This window comes from Apteryx mantelli, chromosome Z, assembly GCF_036417845.1.
Source record: "Apteryx mantelli isolate bAptMan1 chromosome Z, bAptMan1.hap1, whole genome shotgun sequence".
In the NCBI taxonomy this organism is placed as follows: Eukaryota; Metazoa; Chordata; class Aves; order Apterygiformes; family Apterygidae; genus Apteryx; species Apteryx mantelli.
Window position 1 is genome coordinate 17,630,939 of NC_090020.1, and position 25,713 is coordinate 17,656,651.

The following is a 25,713-nucleotide window of genomic DNA, read 5'->3' on the forward strand; positions in this document are numbered from 1 at the left end:
AAAAAAAATCCTGAATCTGTTCAGTTGTTAGCCTAGTTCTGTGCACTCCAGTTAGTGCCGAGATGGACAAAAAGCTGAACCCATAAAATGCAACCAGCAGCCTAACACAGAGGAGAGAATAAATATCTCTGTAGCCAGTTTTCACCATCTCTCCAAGAAACAGAAAACACAGGATTAGTAGAAAAAATTCCTAGGCATATAACCATTACACATTTCCCCTTATGCACCTACCTGTATTTTCATTGTTTGTAATATTACACTGATCACTCATTTTGGCCAGGAAAAGAAAGACTCTTTTGAATTCATCTTGCACAGCAAAGAGTGCCTCTAACTAGCCCAATAAAAAAAAATACTGCAGCCCCCAGTAGTCAAAAACTAAGTACTCACCTTTAATATTTTCAATGCCATATACATCATTAGATTGCACAACTGGTAAAGGAGGCAAATTTCGTACAAGATGGAGAAGTTCACAGAAGGGGGGTGTCCTGTGCAAGGCCATGAAGTAAACTCTTAGCAAAAATGGAAGTTCAGCACAGGGAGGGTCAGCCCGCACCCCGCCAGCTGGCTGGCGTTGTCCAAAGGCATTTCCTCTAGCGCGGAGATACTCGGAGACAGGATGGAAGAGGAACCAAAGTCTCCTGCCCCACCACTCCCGGGTCAGAGCCGCTGCTTGCAGCTCTGCAGCGTCAGGAGCAAGAGGGCACGGATGCCCGGCCTGAGGGCACAGGAACACAAACATCCCAAGCGGAAACCACAAAATCATGGGTCCCCAGTAGCTCATAACAGCTCCCTTCTTGCTCAGCGTGCTTCACCCCAGTGCTCTGCTTTTTTTTATCAGTTCACTGACTACAGGTTTTGGGACTCATCTGAAAAGTCTACTGTGAGAGCTCTCCTCGCTTACACGAAGGACTAGGCCTGGTGACCAAAGCCTCCCATGAGAGAGGGACGATGCCACTGTAACCAGGGAGAAAAAAGGGACTTTGCTGTTGGGACTTCACTTGTTGAAGACAATAAAACAGCACAAACCCTGGGATATTTCAGGCTGAAGCTGCAAACTCAAAAAACACTTGCTAGTTTCAAGCATCCAAACAGCATATATACAAACAGACCATCAGGATTCAATACAGCTTACTGATGTGTAATGGAGTGTATAAATATACATGAAAATCCCCAATGAAACTAAAGTACAACCACAAGAACTCCCTGTAAAACAGCAGGGAACTGGATATGAAACAGAAGGCTGAATCAGGTTTTAATGAAAGTTGTTCCAGAGAGTACTTTTGTCATCTCCCAGATTTGCCTCTTTGGTTCAGCAAAGGAGAAGCGATCTAGCCAGCACTGGCACAGTTTCATCACACAGCTGAGCCGAAGCAACAGCTTGGCTCCCCAAAAGGCAGAGTTGCCACTTCTCCCACCTCATCCCCACCCTCCCCATGTTCCTTCCGCTTACTGTAGCAGACCCTGGGACTACATTTACTGATTTGACTGACGGATTGATGTTCTGCCATTTTAGTGAGCAGACTGTGCCTATTTTATGATCAAGTGCCCATCTGAGCCAGAATATGCTGGATGGAGGAAGGGAGGGAGAGAGGGAGGAAGGAAGGAAGGAAGGAAGGAAGGAAGAAGACTCTCCTTCCCTTTAGGCAGTATTGAGCTGGTAATTCAGCTCAGATGTATCATCCCTAAAGGACCTTGCTGGTTAAATGGACAAAATTAATAAATAAAGCTTTATCAAAACAGCATGCATGCTGAAGTCCTCAATGAAGCACAGAGATCACAGGTAAGTTGGTCAAAGCTACTACTGTGTGCATTCACAGCATAAATTATACTCTGAATAGCGTCTTCCTTCTCTCATAGTTTTTATCCTAGGAAGAAACCAGGCATCCTCCCACATCCCAGAAGCGGGCCTTGGCAGCGTACTCAGGCTTCCAGCAAGGTTTCTCCCTGGGACCTCCGTGCTGTAAATGCTTCCTCTTCCCTTTCCAGTTAATACTTCTAGGCAACCTAGCCAAATCCACATTATTTTGAATCACCTCTTGATGTGACAGGTAGCTAAAATTTCAGGATTAAGATGCCTGGCGCTCTGCCCACCCGAGAAACCAATGCAGCCAAAGCCCGTGTGTGCGCAGGAGTGCTCAGACAAAATGGGACAGGTTACGGGGGAAGCGAAGGAGGGGGCTGCTGTTGCTTTTGTACAGCGTCAGACCTACTTGACCTCCCAAGCACAACTGAGGTTATGATGAAGAATTTCTGCCAACAAGTTAGGCTCCTAAAAGCATTCCAGCTGAAAATTAGTTGGACTGTACAAAAGAAGCCCCCCCCCACACCTTTAGCAATAACAAAACACATACTGGCTGTGCTTTCCCAACAGTGCAAAAATAGGCTAACTCCATTCAAGCAAACAAAGGTAGCCTCTAACTTAATACCCGTGTGAGTTCAGGGTACAGGCCCATGTTTTTCAAGAACAACAAATAAAGGGAACAGGATCTTCAAATAAACTTCACTAAAGGGCATTATGATAGCAAATGTAATCTCTATTAAAAAGGAAGTCTGAAACAGAAAAGTACAGGAGTGGCTTCTTACTAACAAGATTGTGTTGGCTTGTTGCATTGAAAAAAATGCCAAATGCATTTGGCTTTGAAAAAAATGCCAAAAAATTGCAAATAGATTCTCGCACATCATCTCTGAAAATTGAAAGTGCAGACATTGCCCATGAATATCACTCTACTTACTCTTCTCTTGATAGATGTTAGTGCCTGTACTGTAAGCATAACTAGAGAACCGTAAGTTGGGAAAAGAAGTTGGATCTGTATTTAAAATTAGTGAAGATTACAGAATTTCTTCTCCTCTATGGAGGTGACTCATCTTTAACAAATGATATTTCACCATAACACAAAACATTCAGAAAGTCATTACTGTAACACTTCGAGTTGTTTTTTAATTGGCAAAAATCAGCTGACACTTGACACTGCATGCATACCTCACATACAGAACAGGCACACATTTTTACCAAACAAAACATATTGCTCATCAAACATGTTATGATTAACCATCATAATTTCTGGATCAGCTGTCTCAGACCACAGAAAAGAGGAACAATGTTGTTTTGTCATTACTTTAAGCAGCCAGAAGAAATGCAAACATGCCTCCCCAAAATATCATCTTGAACGAACTATTCTGAAACCTCCATTAGGATGACAAAATTAATTACACCTCCCCTCCCCTTCTTGGACAGAATGCAGAGATCTGTGATTTAGGAGTGATACAGTGCTATCAACCAATTCTGCATCACTACATATCTCATCCGAGCCCACAAATGTACATCATCTCCACTAGAATGACATGCTGGGACTGAGAGATAAACTGAGTTTTCAAAATCCATGGCTGTTTCCTGCATCGGACAATATCAGGTTTCCTGCATGGTTGCCATCTTTCAGCTTTGGTTTCCTGTACTCCTCTCAGACCATCTTTTGGTACTGCACCTTGACTTCCTATAATTCAAGTCTCTGAATCAGGTAACTCAGAAGGTGCTGATCTGATACACTCTTGAGGCTGTTACACTTGGTTCAGCTAAATGAGGTTACCTTCCCTGCCCACCTTCAGTGAATAAAAGCCTAATTTACAGCTACAAAGAGGACATAGCTTTAATTGATGCCAGATGAATAAAGCCCTTAAGCCTGTCAAGGAAAAAAACAAAACAAAATTAAAAAAAACAACAACACTTGAACAACATGCAAAAAGGCAAGATAATACGAAAAAGATCAGATAGAGAGGCTCTACTTCTAGATGGTACTTCACAGTCATTCTAACTTTTTTGTATCATCTTAAGTCTTACTGGCCAAAAGCTACGTATCCCCAGCTGCCTCCTTTGCCAAACAATTGCTGCTTATAAGCACTGCTTTGCTCAGCACAAACAAAAGCATGGCCCTGCCAAGGCAGCCTACAAGGCAAAATGACAAAGGGGTTCCAGGCAAGGGCAATAGTAAAGCTGTGCCCCAACCTGGCTGTTTTCTTCTTACCTCTTTACAAACCAGTGGCATACGAGACAGCGTTACAGCCTAGGAAAGGCAGTATTTATCCCAGTCCCTTTGACAGATTTCCATATAAGACTGGAATTTTACAGCTGGTACAAGAGAAACGCCAACAGAGCAGGTGATTTGTCTAGAACTACAAAGGCTAAGCTCCACTGATTGTTTCCACTGACATGCCATAATATTCAAGTTATCAGCTCTTCCACTGACCTTTCCGCAAAGTCATGGATCACTTGATCTACCTAACACTTGGTTTCTTCATCTGTAAAGTTAGTATAATAATATTGCTCACTCCACAAGCAACCTCTGGTGGTTTCCACTGAGGTGCTTCAGGTACTGTCTCACCTAAGACTGCTTGGTCTGGGGTAGGAGGCACCTGCAGATCGCATACGTAACACTACTCCCTGCATTCTACAGCATTTTCTTGTCTGAAATTATGTCCCACAACTTTATTCTATGTTCTTGAACCAAAGGGTTATGGTTCCATGTAGCTACACTCAAAATATTTTCATTACTCACTTTAACCTGCAAAAGGCTCACTATTTCTGTAACTTGTATAGATGGGATCCTTAGTAGTAACACAAGACGAATGGCTACTAAGGCCACATTTTTAAAAAATCTGATTTTCTCTTAGAAAGGGAAAAAATGATTCTACACTATAAGCATGAATGTTCAGTTACCCACCACAGACTCCTGGTAGTTGTTTCTCCCCTCCTGAATAACCTCTTCTTGGTCTATACAAGAACATTTATGAATACACTTTCTAGCACATAAGGAAATACATGTGAAAGGCAGAAAAATGGTTTAAATTCATGCTGCTAAAAAAAAAAGAAGAGAAGAGACCTTACTGTTATCACTTCTTTTATTATAGCGGCTGCTAGGAACTACTGCAGAAATTTTGATCTTCTTTTGTAAGTTACAGAACACTAGATCTTCTTCCTAGCAGGAAGATACTACTGCTTTTGATTCCTTCTATTATTTTAGGTAAAGCCTTCACCATCTCTAATATATGTCACTTTGAATGGCAGCTGTACAGATCCACTTAAACAAATGATATTCTTTGGCTTAAGACTATTCTGAACAATTTAACAGTGATCTTTTAAAAGAGGAACACTGAAACTTCCCTTGAAACATACTTTAAAGTGATAAAAAAAAATTCTAAAAATCCCAGGATATGCCAACACGATTTCATAAGTGTATGCAGGTAACAGTAACTGTGAAATATTAGTCTCAGCAGACTGGCACACGGCAGCAAATCATACCATGGCAATGAAGATTAGAAGTTCCCGGTCTCCGTGAAATTTTTGTAATTTGATCCAAAGGCTAATGTCCATATTACTTCTCAGCAACAGTTAGTTTCAAAAAAATCTGTGCACAAGCATAGCACTTCATCTCTTCACATTCTTTTGTTCACCACTGCTTAAAAAGGAGAAGTCATGTGCCAAGTCACTGTCCTTTCACCTCAGGACTCTCCTCTTCCTTTCTCACACAGTGTATCTTGATTGGTGTTTCAGGAAATATCTTGTTTTGTATCAGGGACCAGCTTGCTGAATCTTGAAGGAGCTCAGTACACGCTGTACTATGACAAACACATTTGCAAAATGAGCTGCATAAGATATGTGAAACTTTACCAAATGACCCGCCAAAGCATATTGACTTAAGCTAAATTGATTTAAGTGGTTATCATGTCTACCGTGCATATTCACCTCTAACTTCTGCCCTCTCTTTCTGTTCCAGGATGTGTTTTGCTTGCAAATGTAGATAACCTCCTGCACCCTGCGTCAACTTGCTCAGAGTTACAATGAGTTAAAGCTGTGTTTCCATATCAGGCAAAAGGTGCAGGGGGAAAAAAAAAGAAAAAAAGAAAACAAGAAAACAAGAGGAGGAGGAAATTTCCACAGAAAAATGATGTTGCCCATTGCTGTTCTCCTGCTTTACAGCTTTTCTAAACAACAGCAACAAGTTTCTTGCTCTTTTTCCACCCAGAAATACTCTTTTTCTACTGTTTCCTCTTCAGGTTTCTGTAGCTCAGAAAAGGGACCTTCTCTTCCCTCAGTAGGTGTGTCAATGTAGTTCGAGAAGTATCATAAAATTAATTATTCCTTTCAAACTTTGTTGACAGTGTGCACATTTGAATGACTTGAATGCACATGTTTTACTCTTCAACTCTGCAGCTTTGTTTGGCTCTCTCACCTGACATCCTTCTACAGAAAGCAGGATAAAGGGTGTCTTTGCATCCACCATCTATTACTATAGCAATGAATATAGGAATAAAATTTAGTAATAGTACTAAATAATCGATCAAATAGCATGAATATGAAATTACATTGACAGAATAAGTAAAAAAATTGCCATTAAGAGCATGGAAGGCAAGAATCTATATCTGATGCCACAGAAAATAATATGAGTACTGACTGGGTTGCAACACTGTTTATAGACATCCTTGCAAAGGAAAGGGAACACAACTATTCAGCATCACTTTATACCCAATACCAACAAGTTACACCCTTTATTACAGCATATGCAACACTAGTCTCCGTTGTCACAAGGAAGAACAGTTATATAAAACATGCCTCCACCCAAAGCCTTCTGGTCTTTCACTGCTAGTCTCTGGACAGATTACTTTGAAGAGCAACAGAGCTTTAGCACTCTTGGCCATGCCCATGAAGTGTTTCCAAATGAATAAAATCACCATGAAAATGGGTTTGTGAAGTTTTACTGAGAGGCAGTGGCAGTCTCAAAGGGGATTGCTGGAAGGCAGGCACAACACCACTTAGTGAAAGCTGACACAGAGCAGCATCCAGTGCTCCACCGCTCTGTACCAATGACTGGGGACAAGAACAGAAGACCGCAGGATCTCCAGAGGATTCAAAGCACAAAACAGCACATTCACTGTATTCACACTTTCTTTCCTGTAGTGACTAGACAATCACCCACTTGGAAGCAGCCTCTGCTGGTAAACTCATACATTTTAAGTCCAATTTCACTGTCTAGAAAAATAGATTTTATTAAAATTCCCTAACATACTGAAAGATTCAGACATGATGATGGGAAATCTCTACCTTGCAAATATTGCAGAAAATATTCAATAAAACATGCTTGATGGTCTCAGCCCTTTCCCAGTGGCAAGAGTTCATATTACAAAAGTTACAATCAGCTCTAAGGAACTGCCCAATCTCTTTCAGTCTCAGAAGAAAGATCAATGACAGATTGAAGAAGTAAAGAAACTGATCTACTCTCTCACTTCTGCAGAAGCAATCAAGATCCTCACGGGAAATGAGATGAAGCTTTCCATGCTACTATCACACTATCACATCACACAGGAGGCAAAAATTATTTTTCAGTTGAAAGACAGGCAGTAACTACACAGACTAAAGGATGCTTAGCTAAATAATACCCCATCCCCAAAACTCAGAACACACATTTGCCCAAACTGCTGCTGGAAATCAATCCACATTCAGGGACATTTCTCCATCAAATCCCTGTCCCTGTGGATGAAAGAACTAGTCATTTCTTAGCAATAAACAGTGGAAAATTTATTTTGTTATTAAAATCCAGTTCTTTGCAGATATTGATTAAAAGATCAGATCTTTCTTTCACAAATGCAAGCTGAGTTAATCTAACTAATCAGCATCAATTTCTAACAAGATGATTTTTGCTTGCAGAACTTCCATATTGGTGAATGCACTGTTTGAGCAAAAACATTTCCAAAGTTATTATTTTAAAAAAAGATATGTTTTCTACCTGACACAACAGACAGTAATGAAAATGGCTAAACAAAATCTCAGTAAGACTTAAAAGGGAGGGAAGGAAAAATGCAACAAGAAGAATTCAGTATTTTAAATACCTCACTTCAACAATCTTCAACAAATGACTTGTTCGTAATAAATAAACTGGTGACTACAATGGAGTACTAAAGTGGGCGGCCAGAAAAACAGAATCTGCTGGTTCTAATTGCTCTCTCCTATCCTCACCATTTGGATACACAGGAATTGGATGAGATTTTTGTAATACTCCATTTCCCAAAGCAAGAAGCTGCAACAGCGCTACCAGAGTTGCATTCACAGACTGTCTAGTGCAATGGTGAAGATTTACAAGCATGTGCAAAAGGGATCACAGCAACTTAAGCTAACACAGCTGAGGAACTGAGAGACAGCAGGACAACAGCTTCATGCAAGATCCATGGGCACCAAATTCTCTGCTATCTATCATTCAGTCCCTGGGGCTGCCTGATCTGCTCCACAAAATATCTTGAAAAACCAGGCTAGGAGACCACGAATATGCACTGGATTAGATCACAACAGTGGAGATCCCCTCTTCTGGCTGTTTAAAGACATTCCCTCTTTTATCCCACCCATACCATCTGCTTTCTGGCTTTTTTCAGTCTTTTACAGTCTGAGTGCTTGTGACATCAACAACCAAAAAAAGCAGGACAAACACTTTCACAAGTACAGACCTAAGCCAACCACTGAACATGTCAAAGCAGATACTGTCTTCACTGTTGCTGCTCCAAGTTCAGCATGAAAAAGTTCTGTACAATTTTCTTGGAAGTGATTCAATGTAACCAAGATACACCACAGAATCAGGGATTTTATTGTTGCTTTCTGTTGTCCCATGTAAGTAATACATCTGTTTCTGTGTTTGTATGATGACTGCTTCGATTGCATTTTGTCAACCAAAGCATACTTTCTGCATAATAATATACACGACCACATCTTAGCATCACAAGCACAGCCACCAGCATATTTAGCCATGCATCACCTTGGAAACTGTTTTACTGGGAACTGCAACTCTGGCCAGAGCATTTAGCTTTTACTTAAACCAAACCAAAGCAAATAAAAAATAAAGAATACCACAAGAACTTTAACTTCAACTTGTGCAGCCATCTGAAAAGCATCTACAAAAAAATTCCATCAATATTGTGTCTTACTCTTTACAAAGAGGTTTACTCTTTACATAACTTAATATCTTAATGAGACCCACAAATGACCTTCCCTTTTAAAGTCCTTAATGCAACTTCAGACAAAGTTTGACAGTAGAAAGATTTCCAATTTAGATTCTAGGTTGAAATTCAAGAATAAAAGAGCTAATGTAATGAGATAAAAAAAAAAAAAAGTGGAAGTCCAAGAGCACACCATAAAGCAAAAAAATGAACTAATCTCTCCTACACTGCTCTCTGCCTCCACCCAATCACACCTGTGCACCTCAAAGTTTTACAAAGGTGCTCCAGAGAATTTTTTAACTTCCTTCAGTTAGAACAGATTAACAGTTTCCACTGCCTCAGTCTTTCACTTTTAGAAGCCTAATACAGATGTTAACCTTCCTTACACAGGGAAAAAAGAGGGGTAAAGTTTCTGTACTAATCTGTCCGGAAAGAAAACTATTTCAACACTAATATTTTTAGATTGGAGAGGATCACTAACATGCCTGCAAAAATGCAAAGATAGGTCAATCCCAAAAAGCAAAAATATTCAGATACAATTGACACAAATATTTGGCAAAGCAGAAATGCATTTCAGGAGAAGATGAGAACACTCTTTTCTCTGCTATCCCATGTGTAGGTGTTATTTGTGCAAAATTTACCTTTTGCACCATTATTTTTTTCTTTTTTTCTGCATCTCATGACTGTTTTTTTCTCACTACAAAGAAGCTATCTCTAGTAGTTTTCTTTTGCAGATGTTAAAAATTACCCTCAAATTCTGTTTGCCACAACACAGTAATCAACAAATGATCTCAAATCCAATTCGTTTGCATTCACAGCATCAGCCTGTGCTTAACAAAATATGACATCAGTCAAACCTTTCTGAATAGGAGCTCTGTGGCTAATCAGGGAAAGATCATTGTTCTTGCCTCAGTGATTAGTACTACAAGACTGCTTCTAAATCTTCCCATGACAGAGTAGATTCAGAGAAGAGTTCAGCAGTGAATGCAAAGAAATGTATGGAGGTGGAGCCTCCTTACCCAAGCTAAACAGTTCATGAACTCTGCAGAGACAATATGGTACTAAACTGTCCCTTCCTTCACACTGTAAGATTAAGACTATCTGCCACCTTATTCATTGACTCCACACTCACTCATTTACAACAATGAAAGAACCATGTACTGGTACTCCCTCGAAGAAATCATCTACTAACACAGAGAACGCATGGTCAGGAGAGATCCTCTCACCAGGGCAAGAATATAATCCCTGCCCATGCAAAAAAGTGGAAGATCAATCCAGATATATTAAAAAAAAATCCACTATCCAGAGATTTGTAATGCAAGGATTTCAACAGACAGCATGCTATCCTGAAGCATTTGCAGGGAACTCTTTTCCATGTGCCACTGGTTCACCTGTCACTATGTCTCATACCCTTTTTGAAGATGACAGAGGCAGGCTGACCGCCGTTAGCACTGGGTTGCACCACAGGGAAGACAGTTCATTTATTTGCAATTAAGCTATGCATTTCTATCTTTCTCCTTTACCTACTCTGAAGTTATTTTGCCAGTGTGGCATATCAAAAAGGGATCTTCAAGTGTCTTTCTGTGGCCACTGTGAAAGGTTCTTTGGTGAGTTGATTATTCCTAAAGTCGCAAGCTACTCATTCTCTCTGGAATTGTTTTTGTTTGGGTTTTTCTGTTTGATTTGGCAAAATGAGAGCCTGATTCTGTGCCTATGAAGTTCAAAGGCATTTGCTGATGACCTCAATGGCAGGCAAGGAAGGCAGCAGGCCTCCCACTTCCCCTAAGCATTTGCTCCAGATTCAACCCTGCTCCCCTGCTGAAACCACGAGAGCCCTGACTCCACTCCTTGCAACATGTATCCCTACAGTTTGCTGTGATTGGCTATTTATGGCAAAAGCTATTCAAAGAGATGGCAGGGGGATGTCATTACAGTGCTAATGGAAGCAGAAGGAATTTTCATTTGGCCCATCATGACACTTTACAGATTAATGGAAATGACCAAGAACATCTTGAAGGGAAAAATAAAAACATCTTCCCTCCTCTATGTTAGTGCCAGCAAGAAGCTCATTTAAAAGATCTTTTCTAAGACACATAAACATCCCATTATGAAGAGAGGAAACTAAACAATGCTACATCTGATTAAAGAAAAGATTTTTCTTGGTCTTTCTAGTTTTCTGTGTCTAAAACAATTAAGCCTTTTCCTCAGGGTATTCAAGGGGATTTGTATCCTCACTATTCTGACTTCTGCCATCAGAAGCAAACACCACATTTTTACTAATAAACAGACATTTTTACATTTTGAAAGTACAAACCCTCAGCATTTGGCTTAATAATGTGGAAATCATAAATGCACTTTCCCTAAATCATGACAATTACAGCACAAACCTGACTGTCATCACCTGCACGCTAATCCACAAGGTAGGCAGCAGCCAAGTTGCTCTGTATACAGTTTAGACTAACTCCAAGAATCAAGACAGACACATCATTTTCTATTCAAATTTGGCCATTTTTGCCAAGAGTGCCATCACCCTGCTTGTCCACAATAGTATGAGGCTCCTTTCCACCAGCTGACACTGAACATAGAACACATTTTCTCTCTCTGCTACACACTGAAGGATAGGAAATGTTACTTATCATCAGATGAAACTTTCACTTAGTTTGTTTAGGTGTCCCTTTTAAGAACCCTTTTCGTATTTCTCTGACCTTAGTCAGTTTGCACCATCAACAAATTCAGTTCTCTCACTTGCTGAACCTCCTTTCTCAATTATTTCTGTACTAAAATGCAGGTGGCCAAGCCCAGAATATTGCACGGGCATCTGCTCTTCTGTTGTCCACAAGGAAACAATGGACTAGTTTACCTACCTCTTGGACAGTATTTTGTTGCTTTTTTTTTTTTAAATCCAAAGTGATACTTCACTTTTTTTCAAAACTTCCTTCTTCTCTGAAAAGCTTCTTCTGAGCTTTATCAAGGGCACTCTCAAGAGTTCAAAAAATTCTGCACAGCTTCCTCAGTTTTCTCATTTTCTTGAAAGTCTCCCTTAAAAGCCCGAAAGGTTGCCTTCCCATTACCATCCAGAACCTCTAGTCTTACTTCAATTGTTACCTATCAGTAACGCAGCTTCTCCTAATGACTTCCATTACTGCTTGCAAGTTAAAGACTGCTTAGAGAACAATCTCTGCTCCGCCACTCTGCCAGGTAGTAGTACCTCTACCCAATGCCACTTCAGGGATTAGTGACCATCTGCCTTAATGAAAAGGGTGGTGGCTGGTACCTGCATGTTTCTTCAGTTATGTGAGGAGCTTCTTCTCTAGAAATGATCCATTTGCCATAAGACAAAAACAAACAAACAAAAACCAACTGCTTTAAAGCATGTGTACTTGTCGCAGAAATTCTCAAGACAGCATCAGCTGCAAGGAGCAATTGCAGTCACAGCAGGTTAGAGCTGAGTTGTTTGAATTAGTGAGTGCTGGAGCAATAAGACATCCCTGAAAGTGATTTTTCAATTTCTCTGTTTCAAATACAAGCAACTTGGACTAGGAAAACTCAGAGACTTTTTTTTTTAATTCATGCTATCATCTAATTTCAACATGATCTCATAATTCTAAAATAAACTTAAAGAAGGAACCACCAGAAAAAAAAGAGAAAAACACAAGTAGACCAGGGAAAATAATGACAATACAGGAAAAATAATGACAACCTGCTCTGGATTGTGTAAACAAGTAACTGTGTGGATGGTCTCTCACAGCACAACCACAAGGAAGCTGTGGTCATATGACAATGTTTTTCATAATCTGCACTTCCATGGTAATGACTTCTAAAGCACCAAATGCCTCTAAAATAAGCCATTTCAAAATAATTTCTGAAACTGTTTTAAAATGCTTTATTTTTACCGATAAACTCTAACTGTGAAGAATTTAACTAGAGGAAGAGAAAAATTCAAAGTCACCATGGATAGCTCATTGTTTAAGATGCACCATTAACTGTCAGCAGCATCACTGTTTTGTGTGTGCATGTGTGCGCGTGTGTGTGTTTATAAAGCTTCACATTGCCACCTTGATCTCAGGGAACACATATGAAGTATTGCACATAAACATGTGCAACACCACAGCCACAGGAGAAAGCAAATAAGGTGCATGTTTTTGTCCTCCTCCATAATAAAGAACAAAACAAACAAACAAAAACAAACAAGGAGCTGCTCATTGAAACTTTTCTGAACATTCAGATCACAAGCAGAAACAGTTCCCTCACAACACAGAGCCAACATGTGGGGGCATGGCCTCACGCAGATATTTAGAAGAATTTAACTCCTAGAGAGTTCTCACCACTAATTCACTTAACAATCAATGTCATTAAAGCAAACAATAGTAGGCAAAGTCACTTTTATCAAGGTGTTAAATCACCATGTGGGATATCAGGATGTTTTTCTCCAGCTCTCTATCACTCCTCAGCTGGAAAAGCAGCATGAAGTGCTCATTATAACAACTTACAAACAGACTTTTAATATAAATTTCCAAGAAAAGAAAAAAGGCATCCTCCCACCCCTGACAGTGACGCAATTCAACATTTTCATGGATCAACAATAGAGGATCCATTTGTTAACCCAACCTGACACTACCCAAATTTTGTTAAGAACGCAAAAAAGTAGTATGCTGGCATTCTTCTGAAACAATTTTTTACTTAAACATTCAGGCTATATCCTTTCCATTAGATAAAAAACATCTGGATGATAACAGAATGTCACAATTCTCTAAACAGCTTTGAGGGGTGTCAGAGTCAAACTAAATACTTCCCCCCCAATCCCCAAAACAGCTGTTCAGTCTTCAGATAGAACAAACCACCACAAAATACAATAATCTGGAAATGCTGAAGCCAAGGAAGTCCACAATTAAACATGCCAAACCCCAAACCCCAAATTACAAATGTACCATCTTAATATAGATTTACATGGACCCTGACCAACGGTGTGCAAACAGGAGTTTAAGTTTATCTGAAATAGAAACTTGCCAACCGCTCCCCACCAAAAAGTACATTAGAGGCTGTAAAGAATCAGCGTAGCATGGTTCAGGCCAGCACCAATGCAGACACAGTAACTGTTTATCAACTTCTCAAAACAAACTAGAAATAACAGTCATGCTGCTTCAGAAATATTTTTATAACATCTGTATCAATCCAGTTAACTGTTCATTGGGCAATATCTACAGTACTATATTTTGAATAGTGAAGCTGAATGAATTTTGCCAAGAATTAAGAATTGATAATGAAGAAGAATTATCTTAATGACTGGGTTTAAATTCCCTATTCTCACGTCACTAGTTTTTCCCAAGGCCACAAACAAACTTATCTGATGGACAGCAGTGACCCAGAAATAAGATCTTACCTTTGATCTTGCCACAATAGAAGAACAACAAACCCAGTAGCTCAAGACAACAAAAATCCTGATGTTGACAAATGAAACATAATTACTTCATGCCCACCATGCAAGTCGCTGGTGTACTCGTGATAATATACCCAGAATTTACGAGTCCTTGAAAAAAAAAAATCAGGGCTGGCTACTAAAATTAATTTCTTAGTAGAGATCAAAAGGATTTATTGTTAAGAATGGGGAAAGAGAAGAGGATGGAGAGGTGACAATGATTTATCCCTCTTGTTCACACTACTTCCCTCAGTGTCTACAGTACCCCAACTCAACCAATTGCAGTTTTAAACAAACTTTTAGAGATGATTAGGAAACAATATACTTCCACAATATCCTGGGAGCAGAAATTGTCAGAAATATTTACTAGGGAACTGGAGGAGGAGTATTTGGTTTTGGCCTCAGGTAGTTCATGCTGATCGTTCCATGAATTCAAGATTTATATATGCAAATCAGTTCCGAACCATTCCCTGAACAGAGAACAGTGAAGGAAAAGCCAAAATCTCATCACCTTTCCCTCTGACCGCTTCCCCCCTCAGTTATCAAGTGAAGTTTAATACAATTTAGGCTGTTGCATACCTGAATAAAGGGGTAGACACAAAGGATTAGCATGCTATTTAACTAATTCACTTTACGAATTGACTTGGATTAATTCTGGGTTCCATTTAGTAGACAAATTCTCAAGTGCATTCAAGAGGTCACATGGATTAAGTAGGTTGTTGTAAATTCACACCTTACTTTAGTGATTACTTAACTTCTCTTACTAGGTCCTCAGCACACAGACCATCCAATAGAAACAAGAAATACTTTGGTCAGAATATTTGGGAGATACCAAGAATTCAAGAGGAAAATCGAAAGCCTAGAGGCAGAATGCAGTCAATGTAAAAACAAAACAAAAAACATTTTTAACATTTGTATACTGAGAGAAGTTAATCTCCATTCAATGCATCTTCCTTTGTAAGCACTATCAGTTCTTTGTGTTTTACACTGAGATACACTCCTTTCGCACACCTTTTAAAGAGCAAGAGAGGAGAAAAAACAATTTTAACAATGAAAAATGCAACTGAACAGCAATCTTGATTATCATGATAAAAAAAAAAAAAAAAGAATTACCTAGTAGTTAGCCCCAAACTCTCCCCTCAGAACTCACTGCATATTGGCATGGGTACAAACACTTAAATGAATACACACTTCAAAGCCTTGTTAAGACAATTCTCAACAAAAGCATAAACCATAGAGCATTACTAGGGAACCACTAATACTCTTTTTTAAGATAATACAAACAAACTAGGAAGTCCAAGGCATTCAGGCCACAATAGCAGAGTGTACTGAAATCCACCCACAAACTGAAGATTTTAGGCATCCCACAGTCACAACCCACCGTTTCCATGACACCAAAGCTAAGGGCCCATGCAGAGCTCCTCTGACCCCTGACAAAACTCCACTGAGGAGAGCTGGGTCTAATTTACAGTCCCAGCCAATACTGAGCGGCCTTTCGTCGGTTAGCCAATCTTATGCAAACATGCATCACAGTACGCTGGCTTAATTGACACCGTTTTGGAGAAACCCCACGCTGGCGAGCTGGCTGGGCTCTGCGTAAGGCAAGTGTTGCATCCTGTCCGGCCGGAGCACTGCAGCAGCCTGGCTTCCAGAGATGCTCCCACTGAGCTGGAGAGGCAACATCACCAGCCCGGAGATGGGAAGAAATCTTTGTCGTGGTATGGCCACACTGGCATCTCCCTCTAGTGGAGACGCAGCTTATTCCTGCAAGAGTCCCTTCTGCAGAGCCACAGGCGGGGGGAGAATTTAACCAGACCATAAACTGAACTGGCAGGAGGAGGTACCGGGCACAGGCAGACTTCTGGCACAACTGTGCGAGTCATACGCAAGGCAGTCTCACATTTGAGCCGGCTAGTGACTGAGAACCGCCACCTCATCCTGGCAGCTCCGAGGAAAGATGTTATTTTCTCCCTCTGCCTTTCCATGTGTCTGCTGATGCTGAAGCAAGTGGGAGCAGGGTGTGTTTCAACACCAAAGCCTCTCCCACCATTTTGTGCCACTCTCCTGAAGCACAAAGCAATGACCTTCCCAGAACAATCATACTGAGAGTCCCTCTGTATAATCTTCATGGAGTATTAAGAAGAATTCAGGCAAGAATAGGGGTGAAAAAGTGGTAACTAAGTCTCAATGAGAACTTTGTCAATAAGGGCTGGAGAATGGGTTTCTGTTCACCAGAAACTTCATGGAGGACATACTGAGGACAGAAACATGCTGGATTGTGGCAGAAGTGTTTGTTAAAGTATACTACTTTTACGGCATTTCTGCATTCTGTACAATCATGTAATTCCTTCCCGTCATCAGGTTGTCATCAACTTGCACTTCTCTGTCTGAATATTTTCCTTTAAACTAAATCTCTTATGGTTCTTCGGTTTGTGAAGGTTAAGAAATGCAAACAGGGAACAGAAACGTACGGTACTTCTAGGAGAACCAGACAGTAAACTATGTCTTTTCTATCAATTGTTTGCAAAAAAGCAACAGTTTATACAGACCAATTTTAAGCCTGTTCACTAATTAGTAGATTTGCTTTGATCACAGTAATATCCTGAAGTCTCAGTGAGCTTCCAGTCTCAGTTGCATGGGGCATTTGAAATAGGATGCCACAGCTGCTGTAACAAGAAGCTGAAAAACTAAGGCAGCAAACAGATTAGTTTGGAAAAGTCTTATCTAGTTTGTATGCTTTTTGTAAGGGGAAATGGAACTGTTCTGAGGTGAAAATTTTATCAGTTCCATCCAAAACTTTAAGAAAGAACAAAACGAAACCAACACATTGCCTTCCACTTCACGGCAGCTCTCGAAGCCCTGCTCAGAAACCACACTCAGGGCAGATCAGAGGCAACCTGGATAATGTCTGCAGTGCTGCTTCCTGTGCCTGCAAGTGAAAGCAGAGACCATTGATCTGGGTAGACATTTATAAAGATATCTTTCAAGTGCAACAGTTGCATTTAAGATGGTATTCCTCAAACACTGGATACCTGTCCAGACATCAATTTTTGTGAAGTTAGTTAGCCTGTCCCACCCTATCGCAACAGCCGAGGAGGATGACCAGTGAATTCTAGTTTTATCGACAGAGCACAGACAGTATTAGTGCACTGGCCTTGTGTCCTCAGAGTATAGCAGTAAGCAGGAGAATTTTTCAAATTTTATTTTATCATCATTCTGAACTTGACATATGGATAGAAAGAGATGAACATCCCAAACAATCCATCAGACAAAACCAAACCTCCAATCTTTGACAGAATTTAACAACTACTTTGATCGCAAACACCTGTTTAAATTTGACTCCCATCCACAACTGGTCCTAGGCTTTATCACAGCACGAAAGACATTGTGCTCTTAGTACCTTAGTCTAATTCTTCTTAACAAGATAGGAATGCCCTGGGACATTCTTGGCATGGGCCCAGACAACTTGCAAGCTCTTCCATTATATCAATAATTTACTGAAAACATGTGAAGCAAGCTCTCCAGTAGACCTGTGTACACATCTGTAAAGATATCTTATAAGTGCAAAAGTCACATTCAACATGGTACTAATATGATATTTACTATGCAACATTCTCCTCTGGGATTTACGGGCTATCAGTCTGATCTATTCTGGCCTATTGTACATTCCCCTACCAATTTCCCAAAAACTTTTGTACTTCAATAGTTAGTGTTGTGTTTAAACCTACCAGGCAACTATAGTAATGTACTACAAAGTTTAATCCTATAAACCTAACCTGAGGCAAAGTAGCCAAATTGTTCTTTTACATCCTACATTACAGCTTCATTACCACATCAAAGCAACACCTTTCCATTCACCGCAGCTCATCTCAGGACTGTATATAACTTGTAAAACTATCGTCCCAAACTCTCTAGCGAATTACTGACTACATTCCTGTCACAATAAGCACAGAAACAGCAGCTACTGTGCACAATTTACTTCTGCTAGCCAGATTGTCAATAAAAGTGGTCACAACAGTCTGCATAGAAAAGCAAATACAAAAGCCAACCTTTGCTTCTACCTCACATTTGGATATAAGTAACTGTGGAAACGATTAGTGAAATAACACAGAAATTTTAAAGGTGTAAGGACCTGAGAAGGACCTTACATTAGGGATGAACATTAATGGACTGGAAAAAACACAGCTACAGCAATGAACAGACCCCATTAAATAAGTCAGCAACCACCTGATGGAGCTTTGGCAGCTGGAAGAATAGTCTGTCCTAACCATGTGAAATACTGCCATGGTCCCAGCACAAGGAAGCTCATCCTAGGGGAAAAAATCACTTCTTCCTGGCACAGCCATTCATTTGAGTGCTTTAACCTACACCCCTCCGTATTGAGGTCTCCTGTCTTGAGCAAGTTTATCAGAGCATCAGCAGCCTTAGGTGACACAGAGACTTGCAATATTGCTTCTTTCCCACAAAGTACAAGAAGATATGCATGTGCTCACCACTCACAAGGGGCTATGAGTTGAAGGCCACAGCAACTATTGTGCAAGCTGTGACTCGGCTGCCAGGACCAGTTCTTTGGCCTTGCCCACTGCAACTCCTGACTGGAGGCCAGTTCAGAAACAAGCAGCAAACAAACTTTAGCTCTCTTCTATATTAGCATCTGCAGGCTAGCTAGGGACTGGAGAGAAAGGGGGAAGATGCTTAAACACTTCAAACATTGCACGTCCCGAATGTTGCCCCTGGTACACTCGTTAAAGAAAGGGCAACATCTCAAGAGCTTCAGGACGCAATGCAGCAGATCCAACATCCATTACAGCTCAAAACTAGATTCCACTACCAGTTACTACACATACAGCAAAATTTAGTGGCTACGTCTAGATCTTGATCAACATCTCATTTTAACAAATGAAACCAACACTGACTGAGCTTGTAAGGTAGGAAGCTATTTCTCCCTGGGAGGTCAGTAGTCTTTCTCCTCTCCTGTAAACTTGATCAGAAGTATAACCACATAATAAATGGATGTGACCTGTACAGTACTTTCTCTACTTTTCAGATATCAGTATGTTCTTGCTGAGGTTCACCTTAAGCTCAGTGCTACTAAAGAATCATCCACCTATATGAGGAAGATACAAACTTTTCAATGTAGTAAACATTTAATACTCATCTGACACTTTGTCACAGGGTTGTAGCCTACTTTTTCATGAAAAAAAAAGGATACCGCTTTAAATAAATATATTTTTTCCCATCCAGACTAAAACAAAAATCATCCTCAAATGGCCACAAAACTTCTGAGGAAAGTCTCTTCAAACTGCTCCCATAAATAATCTGCCAGCACCATTTCGTTTTTGACATACACTCCCTAAGAAGAGGGGGAGGAGGGATGGAGAGGGGCTTACAATGAAAAACAGTATGCATTTCCTTTGTCAGACTTTTACCACTCTTAAAATCTCTAGCATTTTGTACAGAAAGACTTTGCCTTTGATGTCAATCCAGTTCTTTTTTGCTTGCTTCTGCAAGCACTACAATATGCAATACATCTTCTAGCAGGCAAAGAAATGACAGTGTTACTAGAGAGTGCCTGTGAAATTCACCCTAGTCAGAGGGGCACTGAGCACTTAAATTCCTTAAGAAAAGAGTAAATGGTTTGTAGGCCTCATATTGGTCTAGTAGAGAGAGTTAAACTTCATCATATATGATTATTGAACTCATCAGCACTTTTCCCAGTGGTTTCAAAAATTCACTCTAGGAGCATTTTGCCTGTTATTTTCAGTCAGAAGTAAAAGCAGAAAGAAAATATTAGACTTGCATACTTGGCACTTTTGGATTTTTAAAGAGAAGGTGAAAGCACCCCACAATTTTATCTAGAGGATGCCACATGGAAACTAGAAAAAAAAAAAAGATCCAATGCTTGCCAGGGTAAAGTAATATGAAATAAAAAAATAGGTTGCCACAAAACTGTAATGCAGTTCTTGCTGATAAAGTACCTGTGACCAAAAAAAACAGTTCCTCCAAATACAAATGCAGTCTTCCCATTTTTGCACAGAACTGGAAACATTTCTCAGGCCATTGATTTATGCTATTTACAATCACCTCTGCAGCATATCGTGCTAGAACCCACAGCTGAGAAACAGCAAGGGGCAATGCTTAGCCTGTATTTCCCCACTAGAAATTGCAGCCAGGTAACCTGCCAACTCCTGACAATGATCTTCAACACTTTTTAAAACAAAAAACCTTCCACATGTCCCAGCCCAGGACACTGATCAGGGCATTCCCCCCAGGAGCGGCCTGAGCAGATTTGGGAGCGGCAGGGACACGGTATCCCCACCAGATGCCTGTGCACATGGTGGTGCTGCTGGGGAAGGGGCACACGTGTCAGCCATTCAAACCCTTACCCAGAATTGTTTAACCAGAGCAGCCACACAAATCTACAGCTAATGTTTTCACATGTCAGAAGCAGAGGAAGAACATTTGTTTTCTTTTAAAGAAGAAATTTTTCTTTACCCTGGGGTAAACACATTAGCACTCTCCCATTTAGGTCCACCAGCATAATTGCCTATGTTATGTAGGTCAAGAAGAAGTTGAATCCACTAAGCAGTAAAGGCAGGACACAGAATATGTTTAACAAACCACTCCAGGCTCTGTCTGTCAGGAAATTCTGAAGATTCTGCACTGGTTCGAGCAAGCTGTTGTTCCCTATACAGAAACGCAATGCCTTAGCTACCTCAGAAGGCCCTTCTCAAGAGCTTGTTAGAGAAACGCACTGATCATGGTATAGCCACATGGGAAAGGGTCACACGTACACTACCCAAACTGGCATCAAATAGACTCTTTTCTTTTTCAGCGTTGAATGTTCTAAAAATGGAAACTATATTTTCAAGAATAAGAAGTGCCAGTTATTTAAAGAAAAACATTAATCCTGGAGTACAATCTTCAGCCAAACAATGACCAAAAGTTTGCAAGCCAAGGACATTGTTAATCAGCATGGGTGTGTGGGAAGAATGACAGGCAGGCAAGAACCAGCACTGGATGACAGAAGAGGAGGTCTGGAAATATGAAGAAAGACGTTTCTCAGAATTCTCCTCTGGCCTCATAAAAAAACCAAAAAAACCAAAATGCCAGACCTGTTTCAGATTTTCACTGTCATTTGCTTTAGTACAGCAATAAAGGAGCAAGAATGTACAGGCAATGCTTCTACCTTTTTTAAAGCAATTAAACTATAAAGATAAATAAAGACAAATAAAATTCAAGGCCCTTGAAATGTAAACAGAACAGCAGCTCTTATTCCCCGAACAGACCTTTCCTCCTTCCTGGGAATAATTTGGTTCTGCCAAAGCAATACACCAGTCTTGGGCCTGACACAAAGTCATTCAAAAATTGAGACAGATTTTACCGTTGACATCAATGGACCATTGATGAAGCCTTAAACTTATAAGATTGCTATAAAGGAAACTCAGAGGAAATATGAAAAGCTTAAGTTCAGCCCTAATGCTGCACCATTGTGGAATGTCACATTTATAGAGAATTGCCTCACAATGCATGAAAAAGTAATGTTCCACACAGTGGAAGCTATGTAGTCACTACCATTTCAAGTCATTACCACCTCAAGTCTTGAGTAGATCTTTCTGGAAAGCAGTGGGGAATTTTCTCCCTTCAAATTATCATTAAAACCTTAGAGTTCAGATGGGTACCTTACCTAAAGTGGATCAACCTTGAAGCAAAGGACAAAAAAAAAAAAAAAAGTACATATAGTTGTTTCAGCTACTACAGTTGCCTTTTTTTCTTGGTAACTCCTGCGGTTTTTTACAAACAGATCGTTTACTTTTTGAAGTTTGTCTCTTCATTTCCTTTTCTTTTCGTGCTATTAAAATGCCCAAAAAAGGAATATAACCCACTGTGAAGGAAGAAGCAGTGAAATACACTATATATAAATAAGTAATTCACAAAATAAAGATTACAAAGGGATCAAATATTGTTTCTTCTATCCTCCTTTCAGTAAACAGTTAAGTGCTTCTTTTTCTCTAGTGTTACTTGTTGCAGTTCAAATAACACATTTCCACAAATTTAAGTGTCCCTTAAATTACATGCACTTCCATTTCCAAGAGGGGGGAAAAAACATGTATACAGCAAATTCCACTTTTTTTTTTTTTATGATAGGAAAAGGACAACAGTTTCACAGTATAACCTGTCCCTTCTCTCAAAATCTTCTAAATGTCCTTGGCACCAAGAGCAGCAATGATGAAAGCTCCTCATCCAGTCTTATTACAGACAAAGTTACACTCAGCATTTTGGCACTGACTGTTTTTACCTGTGGCCATGAGAAAAACAAAACTTATACAGCATATGACACTGTTAATAGGCATTTAAAGACAAGTCACCACCTCCAGGTGCTCAGAGCCAGCTCTTCAGATTCCTGAGGGAGGCAGTTCACCTCCAAAGCTCACGGGCAAAACAGCTAGACACTCAAAGGTAAGATGGTGGCAGTCTCCCAAAGACAAAAGCTACTTCAAAGAAACACTAGTCTTGTGGTTTAAACCTTTTGAAACTGGACAAAACAAACTCAGTATGGACAATTAACTTTTCATTAAAGCACTAAATATCACTGCTAAAGTACTGGCTTGTCACAGCAAATATTGACTCTAGCCCCATTTAAGTTCTATATAAGTTTCAGTTTCAGAGAAAAATCTTTCTTCAACACCCTGTTTCTGGTCTCCCCACATGGTTGCACCATGACATCTATTTGAAGATCAAGTTAAAAATTAATTTTATTTTCTCCTCTTACATTTTTTAACTGAGAAGCAATTTATCCTTTTACCAATAACCCAGTTTGGGGCAGTTATTGGTGAAAACTATGTGGTCATAACTATCTTTTCGCATAGTGCTAAGACTACCTGTTACTCAAACACTAAGTTCACATATTAAAGCTGGGTACACAGTCTAGTGTTACTTTAATTCTGCATTTCACATGTTTTGTTTCAAAAGCTGTTTAACCTTTCCTTTCTCAATATTTGTTTTGAAGAGGAGAGGGAAAGAAAGTAGACACCAGTAAGTAGTTTCCTCACTCCAGCCAGCACCATTACCAGCAAGTGCCCAGAACAAAAGCAGCAGCCAAAGGTCTACTAGTGCAATCTGTAATGGGGAACAGTATGAACACCACCAAACTGAGCATGAAAGAGTGCTCCCCGATATCCCTAAATAATATTTCCTTAGTTATCTGCAGCTGAAAAGACAGGAAAAAAATCACAATACACATCTACAACTGTGTAAGATGAGATGGTGTCAATCTTTGTAAGTGGAGAGCATCTAATTTTGAGTAGTTAACAAAAACAACCGTAAAACACGGGCCCATCGAATTGCCCTGCAAGTCTGGCACACACTAGTTATGGAGAAACGTACGGTATTTCTACAGACAGTGATTTGCAAGTTTCAGTGCAGAACTTCACATACACTTATGCATACAGAGTACCACTTCAGTTCACTGCTGAAACTGCCAGAACATATTATTTTAATGCTACAGTATATCCATGCTAGTACAAGAGTAACAAGCTGCATGGCACGCAGTTCTGGCTGCCAAATTGAAACATGACTCTCAGACCTGAGAATGACTCATTTTAGACCAAACGGTACATACAACACACCAAACCTGACTTAGCATGTACAGACTCTTTCTTTCAAAAGATATAGTTGCAGGAGACTGTAATAGTAAAAGTTTGCAGCCATCCCACTCCCCGAAAACTTAGAGAACACAGGTTGCCTACAGAGGCTCACACAAGCTATTTTGTCCCAAATTTTCAAAAAAATTGTAGCAGCCAAAAAAAAGGGGGGGGGGGATGAGATGGAAATCAGAGGAGTTTCTAATTTATTCTTGGACAATTGCAGGAGAAATCAGAAAGGTGTGAGCAGAAAAAGAGTTCTGATTTTCCAGCATTTTTCTAAAATGGTATACAGAAGACTCTTTATACATTTCCTCAGACAGAAGATTTCAGATTCACCATGTGTCTATTTAAAAAGAACATGCAAAAAGGAGCGAGAGGAACAAAGTTGGTCGCTCTGGTTCCACCTCTCTTCACACTTCACTTTACTCTCTGCTTTTGTCTTAAAGCTGCTCTCCTGCTCCCCACCCTCCTCCTCTTTCCCTAATGCTCTCTACCCTTGTGCTTGTCATTCATCCTCTCCTTGTCCTTTACCTTTGCAAACACCGTTTGTAGGTTAATGCCGTTCCCGAACAAGTTCAGCAAACCCTCCGTCTTAGGCACTAAGGAAATCAGGAGAAAGAGGTGGCAACCATTTTTAGCGAGGACTTTTTCCACTACCTTAATTCGGTACAAATAAATCCAGAGAAACTTCATGGGGAAAAAAAATTGGGGACGGGCCTGAAGCAATCGAACAATGGCAGTACTGTTAGCGTCCTTTAATCGGACAAGTGCCCCTTGCTTATCCCAGGCCCCCTCGGAAGATGTTCGCCCAGCAGGAGCGGCAGAGCTGCGCCCCGAGCCGACGGCTGCGCAGCCTTCCGCGGCGGCGACGCGGAGAAGCGCCGCGCGCGGGGCGCCCCCCGCCGAACGCAGCGCTGCCCCCCGCCGGGGCGCGGAGCGGGAGCGCGGGCCGCGCGGAGGGGCCACCCCGGCGGCGCCGCTGCGCTGCGCGGCCGCGCGGGGCGGGACGGAGGCGGGAGCCGGGACGGCGGGGCGGCGGCGGCGGCGGGGCTGCGCGGGGCGCTTACCTGCGGGGCTGCGCGGGGCTCCGCGGGCGCGCAGCGCGGCTGGAGGGAGCGCGGCGCCGCCGCCGCCGCCGGCGCGCAGGGAGGCAGGCAGGCAGGCAGGCGGGCAGGCGGGCGGGCGCGGAGGCAGGGCCGGGGGGCCGGGCCGGCTCCCCGCCTCCGCCCGCCTCCGCCGGGCGGGGGCCCAGGTGCGCCACCCTCCGCGGCGCGGCGCGGTGCGGTGCGGTGCGGCGCGGCGCGGCGCGCAGGAGAGGCGGTGGCTGCCGTCCTTGCCGCTCTCGAGCGGTCGCTGCGGAGCGAGGCAGGTGACGGGGGAAAAGCCGCGGCCAAGCGGGAGAGCGGGGCGCTACTGAGGGGGTCTTATTGCCAAACTTTTCTCTTAGCTTCTGGGTTTGCAGCTTCCAAGCACCGCGCGTCACTCCCCAGAACTGTCCGGAATAAGGGCTTTCAGACTTTGGTGCAAAGGCGACTTTAAAGTGAGATGCGAATGTTTCTGCACCGACGACATTTCTCCGCCTGCAAAAGTGTTTGGACCTGCCGTCAATGTCAACGGTAACAATCTGGGAATCCCCAAAATAAAAAGAGTCGCCAAGCCAAGATAATTGAAAAGGTG

At 41.3% G+C, this 25,713-nt stretch overlaps 1 protein-coding gene across 3 annotated transcripts in view; it reads right to left on the minus strand.

The window, feature by feature from the left end:
- LPAR1 (lysophosphatidic acid receptor 1) overlaps positions 1 to 25,182 on the minus strand; it is an 81,539-nt gene extending 56,357 nt beyond the window's left edge. For 2 of the 3 annotated variants that reach the window (XM_067316235.1, XM_067316237.1), the window contains exon 1: positions 25,104 to 25,182. The gene's annotated coding sequence lies outside the window, so the exon portion shown is untranslated. Of the gene's footprint in view, positions 1 to 24,567; positions 24,820 to 25,103 lie in introns of those variants that run through there. The other variant, XM_013961112.2, reaches the window with a different exon arrangement.
- Between the last annotated feature and the right edge of the window lie 531 nt (positions 25,183 to 25,713).